At 33.2% G+C, this 13,712-nt stretch overlaps 1 long non-coding RNA gene across 1 annotated transcript in view; it reads right to left on the minus strand.

Annotated features, from left to right (window-relative positions):
* Positions 1-452: 452 nt before the first annotated feature.
* The window catches only part of LOC131424307 (uncharacterized), a 68,262-nt gene continuing 55,002 nt past the window's right edge, over positions 453-13,712 (minus strand). The window contains exon 3 of the long non-coding RNA XR_009227090.1: positions 453-1,098. This is a non-coding gene — a long non-coding RNA (uncharacterized LOC131424307). The remainder of the gene's footprint in view (positions 1,099-13,712) is intronic.

A 13,712-nucleotide genomic window follows, 5' to 3' on the forward strand; every position in this document is an offset into this window, starting at 1 on the left:
TGGGAACTCCTAGGCAAAACTGGCAAATTTATTTCTATACTGATGTGTTATAAAACCAGCTCAAATTCAAAATGTGTAATTCAGAGTACTTGAGTTACAATCTACCAAGTCTATTTCTCAGACTTTCCTGTTCAGGAAATGGCACAACCACCCACAAAGTAAAATAAGTAAAACACCTGTAACCACCTTCCATTCCTCTTTTCTCTCATTATCCTTGTCCCCATAATATTTGCACAATTTGGAACAGATGATGAGACAGGGTTTAACATTCAGGGTATTTATTACAGAGTGCTGTTAATATCAGGGTCAGAATAGACCTATAATTCAAGAGAATTCAGTATAGTGCAGGCCTGGCAGGCTCAGCCTAAGCCACCAGAAAGAAGGTTTGGAGCTGAAATGGCCCTTGAAAGTTTTCAGGTGTTGGGTTTAAAATGTGGGCCAGTACTGGAGGAGTGGAACTTGAAGGAGTCTTTGTATCTGAGGCAATGTCATCCTTATACTTCCTATGATTTTAGTGTTTATATGTATACTTAAGCAACTAAAGCCTTTCATGATTCTTACACACACACACACAAACACACATGCACACACACACACATTTGACTACCTTTTACCACTAGACACATTTGTCTCTTGTTTTCCTTGCCCTTTGTTTCCTTCAAAAGTGTCTTTACCTTTTCTACATCTAATGATTTGCATGGTAAGTGCTCATATAGTATCTAAAGTGACCTTTAGTTCACTTTCTACATTATAGGAACAGATTATTTATACACATAATTTAGAAAGTGACTTCATTACAGATTGTGATAGTGTATTGTTCTGTATTCCTTAACCCAGAGAGAAATCATGACTCTGAAGCCACATGAGACCAGTTGAAAGAATCATGTTTGCATTCCAATAAAATTTATGATATTTTCCCAGAGATATCTTAGATGGGGGAAGAGTGAAACTCTTACTGCTGTTTGATATCTTACAGAAGGATGAGTCAGCATGTTCTGAATTTGAAAACAACTTTCTCTGTCCTCTTGATCACAAACTCCACCATTACTTTTACTTTCTGTGTCCTTGTTTCTCCAGCTGCTCTTAGCTTATGAATACCTAATAAGAAAGGTATTAGGTTAAGTCTTGTCCTTTGCAATATGTCTTTAAGTATAAATAACACAGTAAGCATTATTATTCTAGCCTATAAATCACAAAATTGAGAATAAAAGTAGCTTAGTCACTTGCCCAAAGTCACAGAACTAGTACAGGACCTAATCAGGTTTAAGGCACAGGCCGATTTAATTCAAGTTCATTTCCATAAATATTATGCCAAAATGCAATTATGTCAAGCAAATAATTAAAATATTATTGTGCTCTTTCACAACAAGATTTTATGAAAAATAGTATGCAGTGTGAAAGAAGTTAAATACATTTTAAAACATGGTTTGAATGTCTGTGTGAACCTGTGTTAGCCCTGATATATTCTCTTTTCAAATTCTCTGTAAACTTTAGTACTAATTTGACAAAAAATAAAGAACCTGGATAATTATCTAGTCTGCTTGTTCACATATTTTATGAAGAATAAAATACACTCTGTTATCTGCTTAAGGGTGAAGTTTTATTTTTAAATTTTAAGTTGATATTTCTAACTCTTTAAACTTCTGGATACCCTTTATACATTTAGAATATCTTTCATTTTGTGGGGTCCTACCCTCAGAAGGGAAACTGTACCTTGTTTCACATACTGTGTAAGGCACAAGCATGTGACCTATGTTCATGTAATCATGCTAGAGATTTCAGTTTGAAAAGAAGTGGAGGTATCATCCATGATATCCATGCAGAGATGGAAGGGAGCTCAGAGAGGCAGCAAATTGCAGAGGAAGAGAAGTCAGGTACATCCCATACGTTGTTATGTGCACACAGTGCCTGGATGTGTATCTGCAAACCTGACTCCCTGTATTCCCAATGACCCTCCTCTTTACCTAGTATTCTTAGTACATTATTTTCTGCTTAAGTAGGCCAGAATATTTTTTCCTGGTTTAGGTATGAATTCTGACTCATAAACTTGGGCAAAAGTTGTTATAGTTACCATTTACGCACTACCTAAAGAAGATGGCTACAAGTTAATTATTATTAGAAGGGAAATAGCATTTTCCCTAGTAGGTCTTCATTAACTATATAATGTTCTTATGTTGCTTTTCTGCTAATAAAATCTTTACATTTTCTTTGATTTAACTTGTCAACTGATAATTATGAAAAGCAGAATTTCTGAAAATGGTAGCTTTTCTCAAAGAATTCCTAAAATATACTTAATTTTTTTTATTACAGAGACACAAATTTCTCCTCTTCAGAAGAAAAGACAGATTGCCCTTAGTTTGTGTTCAGTCTCTGTTCCTGCTTGGTATCAAATAATTAAGACAGAACCAAAATTAATTAAGCAGCCTCCCCAATCAACATGCCTATTTCATCTTTCTGATTTTCTCTATAAAAATAAAAGGGAATATTTTAATTATTCTGTGCACATTTTCAGTGTACATAGACTTAATGAAATTCTGAGAGTCTGAACTCTGATATGAACTCTTGGAATCATTTGGTACAGTTCCTTAAATCTCTTTAAATTAGAACTAGTTTGCAGAAATTTCCATTTCACTTTTTATTTCAGCAACAGATAATCAAACACTTTGCTGCTTTTTTTATCTTAACAGGTTTAGAGCTAACAGAACAAATTAGAAGATTATTTTTGTCAGTAATTTTTTTATAAATGTTAGCATAAATTCTAAATTAACAATCTTATCAGGAAAAAAGTTTAAATGAATACTGTTGCATAAAGTAACAGTATAAACTTAATTCTCTAGATAAATATATTAAATTAATAAATATGTATACTATTGTTATATACATTATGTCTATGTGTATACACATAGATTTGTGTGTAGATGAATGTCTTTGAAATTAATCTAATCAAATCAAATTTAAAATGTCAGCTATTTGAAATAATAATAAAACAATTATTCTTTAAAAACAAATAAAAATTTTTCTGAAATGTCAATGTACACTTAAATGTAATATGTCTATATATATATGACATATATCACATTGTGATGCTATGATTAAAATGATGACAAGATAGCATATTTGTTAAAACAATACATTTAGTTATATAGTTTGCTTAAAATGAATATATATCTAGCAACCTAGTTAGCAAAAAACAAACAAACTACACAGTTTGATTAGTGATACCTAGTATTCTTTTTTATTGGTTCTTTTTAGTTATACATAACAGTAGAATTAATTTTGACATAATTGTACAAGCATGGAATGTATCTTATTCTAGTTATGACCCCATTCTTATGATGGTGGGATGCACTGTTGTATATTCCTAGAAACACATAGAAAAATTATTTTGGATTCATTCTACTGTCTCTCCTTTTCTGACCCCACCTCCTTTCCCTTCATTCCCCTTTGTTTAATCTGCTGAATATCTAATCTTTCTTCTCCCTGTCCTTATTGTTGATTAGTTTCCACATATTAGCAAAATTATTCAATCTTTGGTTTTGAGGATTGGCTTATTTCACTTAGCAGGATGTTTCTAGGACCATCTATTTACTTGAAAAAAAAAATCATAAAGTCCTTTTTTGGCTGAATAATATTCCATTGTGCATATATACCACAATTTCCTTATTCTTTAATCTGTTGAAGGGCATCTAGGTTGGTTTTGATTCCATAGCTTAGCTATTGTGTGTATTGAGGTGCTATAAACATTGTTATGGCTGCATCACTGTAGTTTACTAATTTTAACTCCTTTGGACATATAGAGAAGTGTGGTAAAACTGGATCAAATGGTGGTTTCATTCCCAGTTTTTCAAGGAAACTTCATACTGTTTTCCAGAGTGGTTGCACCAATTTATAATCCCATGAGCAATGTATGAGTATACCTTTTTCCCCCACATGCTTGTCAACATTTATTGTTATTTATATTCTTGATAATTGCCATTCTGACTGGAGTGAGATGAAATCTCAGTGTAGTTTTAATTTGCATTTCTCTAATTGCTAGAGATGTTGAACTTTTTTTTTCTTATGTTTGGTGACTTTTTGTATTTCTTCTTTCTGAAAAGTATTTGTTCAGTTCCTTTGTCCATTTATTGATTGGGTTATTTGTTTTTATGCTTCTGTTTCTTGAGTTCTTAGAAGACCAATAGAACAGAATAGAAGACACAGAGATAAACACTCCAAAATACATACTTGACAAAGGGGTCAAAAACATACATTAGAGAAAAGATATCCTCTTCAACACATGGTGCTGGAAAACTGGAAATCCATAAGTAGTAGAATGAAATTTAATTCCTATTTCTCACCCTGCACAAAACTCAAAGTGGATCAAAGACCTAAGGATTAGATCAGAAACCCTGCACCTGATAGAAGAAAATGTAGGCCCAACACTCCAACATATTATCTCAGGAACTTACTGCCTTAACAGGGCTCCTAAAATGCAAGAAGTAAAATCAATAAATGGTAAATGGGATGGTATCAAACTTAGAAGCTTTCTTCACAGCAAAGGAAACAATTAAGAACATGAAGACAAACAGAATGAAAGAAAATCTTTGCCACCTGCATTACAGATAGATTATTCATTTTCAGATGTATACCTAATATTCTTTAAAATTTATTTCTCATAATATTTCAATAGAGTTATGTCCAGAATTGTGTTTAAAATTAAATATTTCCCCTTACATCTGAAATTCAGAATCATTCATGATATATATTTTAAACCTGGAAAACTAAATAGTTTTAGAATATTGTTTTCATGGAGGGCAAGAAGATAAGAGAAATATATTTAGCACAACCATGTAATAAATAACTCCATTGAGAAATATCCATCTAAAGTTGAGTTTTTGTTTGGATTTAGAAATTCCTATCTATATTTGAGTTTTTATTATCAAAACCAATTCTGTACTCTTCTTGTTCTTCTAAATCCTTTTGTGTACTCCATTAATATAATTTTATATAAAATCTCAAATATTAATTTTCCCTAATCCTCTCCTCTATACCACATTCCCCATGAATCTTATCATAATCTTAATCTTACTAGTTTATGTTAGCATATGTTTTCTTCAAGAGAATTGCATATTTCTCTGAAGGCACTAGCAAAGCTTATATTTTTGTAATTAGAAGCAGTATACCATCTAATTCAGTGCATAAATAGCTAAGACCTATGGGTGTCTATGATAGTACTCCATGGACAATATTAACAAAGCTAGTCTTAGGTCTATATTTTTTTTCAATATTATTGAAGTGTTAATTCCATATTTACTTTTTCAAAAGTCATATTTACAAAGAGTTATAAAATTGAACTCTAAACAGTTTAAAGGACATACTTATTCAAACTTTAGACAATGTACATTTTCTTAACCATGACAATTCAGAACTTAGAAAGAAAAAATAGAATTTTTAAATATATATGTGTGTATATACATATACACACACATATATAAGAAATTATGTCTATATATATGCCGCAGTCTGGGTGGGCACAAATGCCGCAGTCTGGCTGGGCACACAATCACGAGCCACCACACAGCTTGTAGATTCAAACAGCAACTCTTTATTCCCGAACTCACACCAGCCGTCTACAATCACGTTCTGGGGAAATCCACGTTCTCTGCCCAAATCCACCTTCTCTCCCAAAATCACCTCCACTGGGCTTCTACCTCCAAAATATACTGTCTGAATCCCGTGAGAACTCAAGGGGAACTCAGGCAGCAGGATACGCCCTATTCCCAGCAGGAATAATCTTAAACCTTAAACCTGGAACCTAAACTGGGAACGCCCTAAACAAGATTATCTTAAAACCGGGAACACCCTAATCTGCCTTGGTCCTTGAGCAAGGTTAAGTACATTCAATGTCACTGCAACATGGGGTACGCTGGCAAGGAAATTGTCATACTTACTTGGCTAATGGCTCCCAGCATCTCCCCCCTTCTGATTAATTAAACAACAAGCAATGCGGCTTAAGGACCGTGCCTGGTAGGTTGTCCAATTCAACATATGGTTCTTACCCGTCATCGGAAAACTGACCTTTAGGCGTCAGCCTCCTGTCTTAGGTTGATACCACTGCAATTGAATCATACCCGTCACTGACTACCGGTCCAGCATACAGCCATACTTGTGGATAGGTCTATGCACCAGTGGGGGGTTGAGGTTCTTTGCCTCACCTCTGTTGGCCCCCAAATTTGGCCTTGGTGCCAGTGGGGGAGTGAGGTTAATGTGGCTTATGGACCGTGCCTGGTAGGTTGTCCAATTCAACATATGGTTCTTACCCGTCATCGGAAAACTGACCTTTAGGCGTCAGCCTCCTGTCTTAGGTTGATACCACTGCAATTGGATCATACCCGTCACTGACTACCGGTCCAGCATAAGCCATTGGCCCCCAAATTTTAGACCATCACTAGCAGAAGGGAGGAGGATACAGAAATGCCACGACACCAAGCCAATTGACGGCTCCTTGGGAAAAATTGCATCACTGGTGACACCTTCAGCAAAGATATGCCAGCATTACCACAATTTGTTGCACCAAACGATAGTTACATAGTCCAGGCAAGTTCTGCAAGCAGTTCAAAGCAGAGGAATCTATCAATATGTCCATTTCCTCCCAAAATCCGTTTCCTCCCAAAGTAAGTTAACTCCTTGATTGAGCATTACTTGTTGAGTGCCAAGCTGGAGTTCTGGATATCAGCTGTTATGGATTTGAGTCAAATCATCTTCTTTTCGATCTGTAGAAACTGTTTTAGTTAATCTCTCTGGAATCCAAATGGGCTGCTGTTCTCCCTGTGGAAAAACACAAACAGACCCCCCGACTCCAGACAATCACTGGGTCAGGACCTTTCCATTGTCCTGTTAGAATATCTTTCCAAAGTACTTTAGGCTTATGTACATTTTTTGGATACATATGTCTTTCCGCAGCACTAAGTCCTTATGAATCCAAATTTTAAAAGTTTAGAGTAAAAAGGGTTATTTTAAGTTTATCTATGGGGGATATATACCCCTTTCCAATTCCCTCTTTTTGCTTTAATAAGTATATGTCTGTATCTAATAGTTGTCTTAGCTTTTTGCATTTTCTATCTGTAATACCTTACTTGATATTTTCAACCATTTTTTTTTATTTCTATCTTTTAGTTTTTTTTTTAAGGTTTATATATTTACCCTTAGTTGCTTATTTTCCTCCTAGTTTTTTTTTTTTTTTCCTATTTTGTGGGTTTAAAATTTTTGTCTTCCTACATTTTTTTATCTTTCTACATCTTCTTTATCTTTTTTCTTTTTAACTTCTATACTTCTGTCTTTAAAGTTTTTCACTTCAATCTTTTTTCCGCCATGAAGGTATCTCAACCACCTTCAATTTAACCTTTTAAAGCCTTTTAATTATCATCTATACTGTACTTTTAAATGTACTTTTTCACCACCTACAACTTCACTCTTTTAAACGAGGCTTAGATTCTGTTTAAATCGCTTTAATGTTAGTTTACATGGCTGCCCTTCAACCAAAGGCTTTTTTTTTTTTTTAACTCCATTGAGAAGCTTTGTCTCAATCTGCCATGTACAAATACCTTTTTCTTCTTTATTCCTTTCTCAAGCTTTTAAAGTAAGTCTAGTTTCCTCAAAATCTTTTTAAATGGCATTTTACAACTTTTTACTTTACCACACAGAGATTATCTCATCTAGAAACATTTATTTTTCCTTTAACCTTTTATATTAAAATATATTTCCACGTCTTGAATCTTTTTCTATCTCTTTTTTTTAACTGTTAACCCTTTTTATAAATTCACATTTTGAAACAACTCTTATAAAATTTCTGATTTAGACAAATTACTCCACTTTAATAAAATGAAAGACTTTCATGTTTTTTATGATACTATAATACTATAATTGAAACCCAACTGAAAATTTTTCTACTTTGTATATAAATTACACATGATAGAATCTTAACTCTTAGTAACCTTGTTTTAGCAAAGACACAGACACAAAGCAATATTAAACTTTTTCCATTCACCAATTTATGAAAACACACATAATGTTTAAATATATTACCTTATGGAACTTAATAAGTAAAGAGTACTTGATTTCATATTTAGTGGTTGATATTTTAACACTTTAGCTTTGTAAATTAATCAGATGTCTGTAAAAACCAAGATCTTAGACAAATGTAGTAAACAGAATTAGCCATCTCTTTCTTGTTGAAGAAAAATCCTTCTATAGGATACCATGATGGTCCCATTGATATACTTAATAACTCGTCTTTAAAAAGCCATGGGCTACATTTTTGTATTGTATCAACATATGCCCTAATTGTTCTTGGTCTCACTGGGGCGCCTCCTTCCTCTAACAATTTATCTTGCTCGGAGGCAAACAACTTCAAACCTTGAGTCAACCATTTTCCCCAGTTTGCCTGAGAAAGTTCTAGGAACAGGCAACTTGAAATAAAAACAAAATAAATCAAAACAATAACACATTGTTTTTTGAATTGGTGACCCATTCTTTCTCTCTTCCTCAAGGGTGAGAAATTTCACTTACCTCTAAGCTTCAGAAGTTCCCCGTACGGGCCACCAAATGCCGCAGTCTGGCTGGGCACAAATGCCGCAGTCTGGCTGGGCACACAATCACGAGCCACCACACAGCTTGTAGATTCAAACAGCAACTCTTTATTCCCGAACTCACACCAGCCGTCTACAATCACGTTCTGGGGAAATCCACGTTCTCTGCCCAAATCCACCTTCTCTCCCAAAATCACCTCCACTGGGCTTCTACCTCCAAAATATACTGTCTGAATCCCGTGAGAACTCAAGGGGAACTCAGGCAGCAGGATACGCCCTATTCCCAGCAGGAATAATCTTAAACCTTAAACCTGGAACCTAAACTGGGAACGCCCTAAACAAGATTATCTTAAAACCGGGAACACCCTAATCTGCCTTGGTCCTTGAGCAAGGTTAAGTACATTCAATGTCACTGCAACATGGGGTACGCTGGCAAGGAAATTGTCATACTTACTTGGCTAATGGCTCCCAGCATCTCCCCGTACGGGCCACCAAATGCCGCAGTCTGGCTGGGCACAAATGCCGCAGTCTGGCTGGGCACACAATCACGAGCCACCACACAGCTTGTAGATTCAAACAGCAACTCTTTATTCCCGAACTCACACCAGCCGTCTACAATCACGTTCTGGGGAAATCCACGTTCTCTGCCCAAATCCACCTTCTCTCCCAAAATCACCTCCACTGGGCTTCTACCTCCAAAATATACTGTCTGAATCCCGTGAGAACTCAAGGGGAACTCAGGCAGCAGGATACGCCCTATTCCCAGCAGGAATAATCTTAAACCTTAAACCTGGAACCTAAACTGGGAACGCCCTAAACAAGATTATCTTAAAACCGGGAACACCCTAATCTGCCTTGGTCCTTGAGCAAGGTTAAGTACATTCAATGTCACTGCAACATGGGGTACGCTGGCAAGGAAATTGTCATACTTACTTGGCTAATGGCTCCCAGCATATATATATATTTTTATATAAATAGAATATGTGTTTATATATAGTTTTTAAAGCAGAAATTATATAAAAATCAATTAGGAAATAATTTAGTTATAATATTATAATACTAGTGTCAGGTGAAGAATTAGTATCTAAGCTACACAAAGAAGTCTTAAATTTCGATGAAAACAAAATTCTATCAAAATAAAATTAAATACATAGAAAATTAATGAACATCACTTTTAATTATTAAGTAATATAAAAGAATTTCAAAGTCAAAGATAAAAATAAAATAAGAATGAGATATCAGTCATATCCATTAGATTAGAAAAGTTAGGATAGAAAAATGTAACAGTGATTGTAAAAATGCAGAAACATGAACATTCTTATCTTGTTTTAGAGGACACTTAATTATTATATTTTGCAAAAATTATCTGATGGTATCTATTAAAATAAACACACATCTATATACAACAAATCTATCAATGGAAATACATTCCTAGAAATCAAAATACCAGGGTACAAACATAAATGATTGATGCTATTTAATATATGTTTTTGAATATGGGGAAAAAAACTTCATGAAAATGCATATTTATATAGGAATATATGACTTATCTGTATTGTAGAATAACCACTCTATGTACCATGGTTCTTAAAGCACTAATGAATGATTTGTTGGATGATTGTACATATTGGAGTCTCTTTTCAAGAAATCATCTGATACAAATTCATGTCCAAATTGGTGGGTATTTATACATGTAAATAAAAGCATGATGTTTTATGGATTCTGAATATGAAATGCTTATAATGTAGTCAGTAAGGTATTTATACCATCACAGAAACATCTATTAACATTATGAGCTCAGATTATCAAGTTGATGTTCCACAAAAGCTCAGGAGAAAGCAGCAGGAATTTTATGTTTTTTCCATGGCCTTTCTACTGCTGCAAAGAATCTTCCAAATATTATGCAAAGATTATGCATTGGGAATCTCTTTCCAAGAAACCATTTGATAAACATATATCAGATTTTCTTCTGGAATCAGTAGTTATTTTGTAACTACTGGGGTTAATGTGGGTAGGAATGTAGGGTGATTCAAGAAAAAGATGATTGTATACGTACATGTGTACACACACACAAAAAAAAGTACATGTAGTATATACTATAAATTTATTTATGCTTGCAAATGTTTATATAATACATTTTTGATAAATTTCTTTTTTTAATTAATAGAGAAATTGCCTTTCAATTGATTCATGTAAATACTTTTGGGTGAAGAAATGGATTTGAGAAGAATATCTAGATTAGGATTCTATATTGCAATAAAAGAGTTCACCATATTGTGAAAAATAAAATGTGTTAGTGTTTCAATTGTATACAGTTATAACTACACATATATGTAATAGAGAAGAAAAATAAGAGATGAATTGATGCATAAATCTTATAAAAATTCCAGTAAAAATTACAATTTCAAGGTACTATCTTAATTTCAGCCTCTCCCTCTCAAAATAGAAAAATATTGTTCTTATCCTTTATATTTTAGATATGTCTCTAATAATACATAATACACATCAATCAATATTATGATTAAATGTCAAAAGTAACCACAGTTTAGAATTTATAAGCATATATAAAATAATACAAAGATGCTAGTTATATGAATTGCTTTCCTAAATTAAGTTCCTATTAAATGCTAGGCATCATGACTTTGGAAAACATTATTTGCATTGAGACAGTTTCTGTGCATAGATTCATTTAACATTTCAATATGAAATATGAGTAACTATGACGGTTGAGAATAGATGAAAAGAGATGAATTTCACCAGTAGTGGTGCTTGATTTATTTTGATTTGAAAACCATGATGGAACACCCAGTTAAGCAGCCAACATTAAGCAGCTGAGCCAGTTATCTTTAAACAGCAGAACTACATGCTGAAAGGAAATTCAGATGAGCCCAGAAATGAAGGACTGATGGCAGTGACCACTATTCAATTTCAGAGAAAAAATGATAAAATGGAAGCATCCTCAATTAGGCCAATTCTGCTATAAGTTTTATGAATATGTTTTTATCCACATGAAAATTAAAAGAACATCATTGACTAAAGCAGACATTGCATTAGATACAGAATTGGCTCAGAACCTATTTTTATTCACTGCATACATGTAATCATACATATCCATGTATGTGTATTTAAAAGATATATACATGCTGACAAGTTGCATTTAAAGGAAATTTCTTGTTTCATTTTAACAATTATCAATGTCACATCAGAACAAACATTGCATATATGTGGGGTGTGTGTATATTTCTTTTGTGCATATGTATGTTTGTACATGGCTTCAATTCATTTATTTTTATATTATTTTATTAATAAAATTTCTCAAATAACAAATAAATAATATTTTATGGTATTGATAATTTACAAATATTTGGTACTGTATAAAGTGGGAATATATGTATGTATTCCCTAATTTCCCTTTAAATATAAATTACAGAATAATGTATTAGACACCTGGACTATGGAGTTTTTATTTTTCATGTACATGCCTCAATGTCTTGCAAAATTTTGGCTGAAGTAAAAAAGAATAATTGAATAATTATTGTCTTTAATCATAAATATATTAAATTTAGGAATTTAGGACATGTAATATTGAAAACAAAAACTTTAAAAAACTCAATCTTTTTATATGTCTATGAGGAAAGAAACAGCAAAGAAACCATGACCACAACTGAAAACCAAGTAACAGAAGCAATCACATTTTTGTTGTTGATTAAGATTATGATAGGGGCTGGGGATATAGCTCAGTTGGTAGAGTGCTTGCCTTGCATGCACAAGTCTTGGGTTCAATCCTTAGCACCACAAAAAAGATTATGATAAATGCTATGAAGGTGCAAATGTTTTATATGAAATGAAGATTAAGTTAACATATCTAGATAAGGTACTTCATGCATGACTATTAAAATAATGCTTATTTCAATATTTTTATGCTAATTTGAGTTCAGACAGAGTTCAAAAGAAAGTGATTTATAATCATGAAAGAATATTTGCCTCAGAAAGATTTTAAATAAGTTTGCCAGCCCAGAGAACTGCTGTTTATTAGATTAATGTTGAGTTTTGTGACACTAAGTAAGCAAGCAAGGTGGATGATGACTTTTCTGCTTGACATTTTTAAAAAATGATAGTCCCTTGTGAAAATATTGAAAAAGGACTATTGAAGCCAATGTGCAAACCATCCATATTCTTTGGTGAGGTTCTTCTTATTACTGTCGCCTGCTCTCTCTATTTATCTGTTTCCCTGTATCTCAAACTATTATCAAAGTTTGATTTATTAATAAATATGTAAACTTCAAAATTCATTCAGTCACTCACGTGAATATTAAATTTTTATACAGTGATTGATATTTCAAAGTTGGCTTGACTTTCTGAAGTGATCTGAGATAGGAGTGTTGAGGATGGGAACAGACACACAGAAACTCTTCTTAGGAAGAGAAGGCCTACTTCAAAATAAAAGGAGGGAGTTAAACAAAACAGTATGAGAGAGAAATAAAATAATTCTTCTTACTAACACAATGAGCGAAATTAAAACATCAGTCAAGGAAATAGACTTGGAAAATGTGAAGCATTAGAAATGGATCCTTCATTCCTCTTCTTATTGTTACTATTTTCAATGGAGGTAAATTAGAATGTTTTCTAGATAACATCCGTAAGTCACAAGAAGGAATTGCTCCACACTGAAATAATGGTGGTAAATATGTCTTCATAAAAACCACTTGCATATTGAATTTGATGAAATCTATTTTTAAAAAGATATATAGTGTATATATTTATATTTAACAGGAAAGACCTGACAAAATTTTTATTCCTATCAAAAAACCTGAATACCAAAACTGACAACATTTTTCAATAAATTTTCCATTATCTTCTACTCTATCACTGTCAGAACATCAGAATCTTTTCAATGACAAACAGCTCCTTTCCTAGGACATTTCTTTACTTGAATCTATCCTTAGGTCTCTCTAGATTCTGACTTCTTTTCCTCTCAAATACATTATAATACAAAATAAGGTAAATCAAATGAGATAAGGCCAGTGGAGTATTAGTTTTCAGTGATCTTATTTGCAACCCAAATTACAGAACTAAACAATTCTCTCACATCCTCCAATAGTATCACTCATGTTTTTATAAATGACATAAAATTCAAATCTCCTA

The sequence above is a fragment of the Marmota monax genome, unplaced genomic scaffold (genome assembly GCF_021218885.2).
Source record: "Marmota monax isolate L192 unplaced genomic scaffold, Marmota_monax_Labrador192_F-V1.1 WCK01_AAM20220418_F8-fsc00043, whole genome shotgun sequence".
NCBI classification, from domain to species: domain Eukaryota; kingdom Metazoa; phylum Chordata; class Mammalia; order Rodentia; family Sciuridae; genus Marmota; species Marmota monax.